This window comes from Bison bison, unplaced genomic scaffold, assembly GCF_000754665.1.
Source record: "Bison bison bison isolate TAMUID 2011002044 unplaced genomic scaffold, Bison_UMD1.0 scf7180017864518, whole genome shotgun sequence".
Lineage (NCBI taxonomy): Eukaryota > Metazoa > Chordata > Mammalia > Artiodactyla > Bovidae > Bison > Bison bison.
The window spans coordinates 7,441,609-7,446,545 of NW_011495071.1; positions in this window are offsets into that span (position 1 = coordinate 7,441,609).

Consider the following 4,937-nt stretch of genomic DNA (forward strand, 5'->3'; position numbering starts at 1 on the left):
CCTGGTCAGCCCCCCGGGCGTGAGTCAGAAGGGACCAGGAAGAAAGCTGAGAGAACTGGTCGGAGGCATTCTTTATCAGCATTTCATTTCTTGAAGGAGTATATTAGTAACCTCTTGCTACGCGCCCAACGTGGTACTCAGCCCTGGGTCAAGAATGGTGAACGAAAGACGCACAGCTTCATGGAGGGCACCTTCTGGTTATGAAGGTAAGCACCAAGCTGCTCAACAACAAGTATATATGACTATAATCACTGAGAAGTGTCATGAAAGACACTGCTATCCACACAACAGATGAAGGCAAGAGGCAGAGAAATGGAATGGGAGATGTATTGGCTCAAGCTGCTATAACAAAATACTGTAGGCTGCGTGGCTTCAACAGCACAAAATTATTTTTCATTGTGCTGGAGGCTGGGACATCCAAGACCAAACTGTTGGCAGATTCATTTCTTAGTGAGGGCTCTCTTCCTGACTTGCAGATGAGGCTAAAGATTCACGATGGGTGCTTCTCCTTCTCCTTACTGAGCGGGGTGGGATGGAGGAGGGGTGGCAGAGAGCTCTGGTTTCTCTTCCTCTTCTTATAAGGACCCTTTTTTCCATTGCGAGGGCTCCATTCTCACAACCTCATCTAACCCTAAGCACATGCCAAAGGCTCCGCCTCCTAATACCAGCACTTCAGGGGTTAGGGCGTCAACAGATGAACGGTGGGACCACAAACATTCATTCCTCACCAGAGGCTTAAATGATAATCCAATCAAATGAGCAGGGACAGTGGGAATGGAAAGGAAGTGACAGATTCCAAAGACATTTTCGAAGGGAGAATTGGCAAGACTTGATGATTGGCTGGAGTGAGAGAAACAGGAACCAGAGGTATTGATACTAATCATACTTAAGTGTGGGCTTCCCTGGTGGCTCAGACGGTAAAGAATCTGCCTGCAATGTGGGAGACCTGGGTTTGATCCCTGGGTTGGGAAGATCCCCTGGAGGAGGGCATGGCAACCCACTCCAGTACTCTTGCCTGGAGAATCCCACGGACAGAGGAACCTGGAGGGCTACAGTCCTTGAGGTCACAAAGAGTCAGACAGGACTGAGCAACTAAGCACGCACTTACTTGAATGTGGATGATAAGAAAAGTGAAATATGGCCATGGAAGGGAGATATATGGGCAGGGGATAGAGGGGAGATGGTAAGTTCTGGAGTCAATACGACAAGTCAGCCAAGGGAAAGTTCTTCCAGCAGTTGGCAAGGCAGACCTGGCGCTGGATGAGGGCTTGGAGCTGAGGCTCGGAGTTTTCAGATGTGAAAACTTTAGTACTGTGATACACTTAGTTTGAGTCCACATCCAATGGTGTGGAGACGCCCATCAAGCCCCGCTGCAGTTAGAATACTCATCTGATGGTCACTCGCCTTGAGGAAAACTGGGCTGCCATTCCTCTGCTCTTAGTGACACCTGTGCTGGGCACCTGTCTTGCAGATCCCAGTGTCATTGGTGCCATGTTGTTCCTTGGACAGTGACAGCCCATCCATCACAGGGGTGAAGTCAAGGGTTTTTCATAAGTCAGCTGCTCTGTAGGGCTGGTTAGTTCTGGGGTAGGAGGGGTGCCTGGCAAAGACTGGTCCATGACTGCCAGAGGACAGTCTGGGTGCCACACGGTATACCTCTCCGTACATGGAAGGAGGGGCTGGTGGAGGGTAAGGCCTCATGACAGCCCTGGAGAGAACAGAAACATTCTTTAGGATCCTGCTATCTAGTCACCCCAACGCTAGCACTACTCTTTGTCCTCCCCTTCCCACCCTCTACCTATCCCCCAGAACAGTTTCTCAAAGTATAACCTACATTTAAACCATCTGGGGCTACTTGTCTTCCTAAGCTTCTCTCCAAGGCTCAGAATTTCTAAGGCTAGTGCCCAGGGACCTGCTTAGTCAGTAAGTTACAAATAATCAAGTTTCAGGCGATTCATATACACATCAAAGTCTGAGAGTCACTCCTTTGGAGGACAACTTGATGACTTGCTGCTTGTTCTGTTAAACTCAACCCTTCTCTCCTCACTACTCCTAGAGGATAACTCCCAGTCCATACATTTAAATGCTATCTGGATGCTGATGACTTCCAAAAGTCTGAGCAGGACTTCTGAAGTCTAATGCCCCCTGAGCAGCTCCATTTAGATGTCTAGCACGCATCTCAAAAATATGCCTAAAACAGAACTCTTGACTCCCTCACACACTCATTCCTCCCCAAGTCTTCCCCTCCAAATGGCACCGTCATTTACCTAGTTGTTCATAACAAAAAATCAGGAGTCATTCTTCCACAACCCACATCTGATCCACCAGGTAGGTCCTAATCAGCTCTACCTTCCAAATAGGTGAATCCAATCACTTATCACCACCCCCACAGTATTATCCTGGTCAAATCCATTGTCTTGTCTTGTCTCACCTGGACCACTGTTCATCCCCTTCCTGTCCCTCCATTTCCACTCCTGCTCCCTTAGTCTAATCCAGTGTGATTTGTACAGTATACTTAATCTAGTACAGTAACCTACATGATCTTCATAACATATGACTCAGGTCATGTTATTCCTCTGCTGGAAGCCCTCTCCTTTGATCTTGGTAAAGTCCAGATGAGCTGGTATCTGCCCACTCTCCTGACATACCTCCTGCAATCTCCCCCTGCCCACTCTGCTTCAGTCTAATGTCTATCTCAGGTCATTAGCCCTTGTTCCTCCCAGGTCTTCTCCTGAATGCCCTCCTCATTTGATTCAAGTGTCTCCTCAAATGGAGCCTCCTTGGAGAAGTCTTCACTGACCACCCTATCCAAGTATCCTCCCCAACTCTGTTCTATCCCTCCATCTCCAGCTTTTTGCCTTCAGAGCACTTATCATTATCTAAAATGATATGATCTATTTATATGTTTATTTGCTCATAGCCTGTCACTCCCAAGAAATATAAGATATGTGAAAGCAGGGACTTTATCTCTTTCATTTACTCCTACATTCCCAAACCTAGAATGTAGACGCTCAGTTTGTATTTGGGGATGGAATGAATGAGCGAGCATGTACATAAATGAATACAGACAGGTTTGCAATATAAGGAAGTCATTGCTGGCAGCCTAAACTTCTCCATTCAGAAGCAGAGCCTGATTCAAGGACTTGTGGGAAGGTAGTTTATTTAGAAGTTAAGCACAGGGAACAAGAGCAAGGGACCAGGAGAAGGAAAAGCCAAAACAAGAAGAGTTTATCAAACTGGTCATGCTGGGAGCAATTGATCCCACCGGAATGTTAATTGGAGCATACAGAGAGTCCTCCTCCAAACATCCCCTGAGAACAGAAGTCCTGATCCATCAGTTCCTGAATTCCCCTGCTTGAGGTTCCTGCAGAGATGTTGACTCCTCTGCATTCTCAGGGTCCTGTGCAAGGTGCTGTGTGGGCTTTGCCGGAACAGGAGGAGCCAGGGCAGGAAGCAAGTGATATGCAGTGGGCACTGGAGAAGAGACTTATCAGCACAAAGTCAGTTGGAGCCCACTCAGAACTGGCCAGAACTAGGTGTGGAGCCAAGAAGATGTACGGGGTCATAAGAGGCATCAGCTGAACCTGCTGTGATGGAGACATGCATGGGGGTCACGGCAGGAGCATTTGGTCCAGCTAGAATGTTCAATGCACATTTGTTGGACTGAATTGAAAGGAGTAAAATACACAGTTTATTAGATGATGCTAAGTGAGGTTGGGAGACTCTCCCAAAACTTGAAATATTGTAAGATCTGAGCCCACAATTCAAACAGGGGACAAAGAGACCACACGTGTAGCAGAACAAGTGCTGCAGCATGCTGTAACAGAGTGAAGAAAGCAAGACACTCACATGGCACAAGTGTCCATCTGTCCACTCAGGCTGCATGGACAGGCTTCCAAGGCAAGGTGGTTGGTCTAGAGATGCCCCAAGGGTAAAAGGGAAGAGGTGACAAACCCAGGGAGTGTAAAGAGTGCTTAGGAATGGAACAGATCTCAGGAGACCTGAGTTCTACCCTCACCTGAAACTGAAAGTTAAGTCGTTCAGTCACGTTTGACTCTTTGCGACCCCATGGACTGTAGCCTGCCAGGCTTCTCCATCCATGGGATTTTCCAGGCAAGAATACTGGAGCGGGTTGCTGTTTCCTTCTCCAGGGGATCTTCCTGACCCAGGAATCGAACCTGGGTCTCCCGCACTGCAAGCAGACACTTTACCATCTGAGCCACCAGGGAAGCCCTAGCTTAATCTTATCTTGTCAACTCTGGGCCCCAGTCTTCTCATCGGCCAAATGGAGAGAATATTCTCAATGACTCTGCTCCTGAATTCGCTGGGCAACTGCTGTCATTGTGCCTACAACATGCAGTACTCATTTCAACCTGAGCTCTTGGAGACAGACTCCTCTTGGTTTATCTCTGTATCCTTCATGCTAAACCAGTAGCTAATATATAGCCTAGGTGCTCAACACATTTTTGATGAATAAGTGAATGCCTGAACAAACGGATTTCTTCACAGAGAAATGCATGTGAAATATGTCGAAGAAATAATATCCAACATGAGATAGCAATGATGGTAACAGTAGCCTGGGGCTGAATGGATACTTGGCAGATATTAGCACCAAAAGAAAGCAGGTAGTACATAAATTTGATTTTGTTTTCAGGCTTATCATCTTGATTTAGTCACATTATACCATGATTATTCCCTTCCCTGCTATTTTCACCCTATAGCTCTTAGGTACTGAAGGTACTCAGGGCTACAGACTAAACAGGAAGCCTAGAGCAAGGGGATGTGGTCAGGAAGCAAGGTAGGGGACCATGAAAACATTGAGCAGGCAGCCATTCACCCCTTCAGCAAACATTCATTGAACACTAGTCATGGGCAGGCCCTCTGGGAATACAGCAGGCAACAAGACATCCCTGTCTTCCTTGGCTCACCTCTGCAGC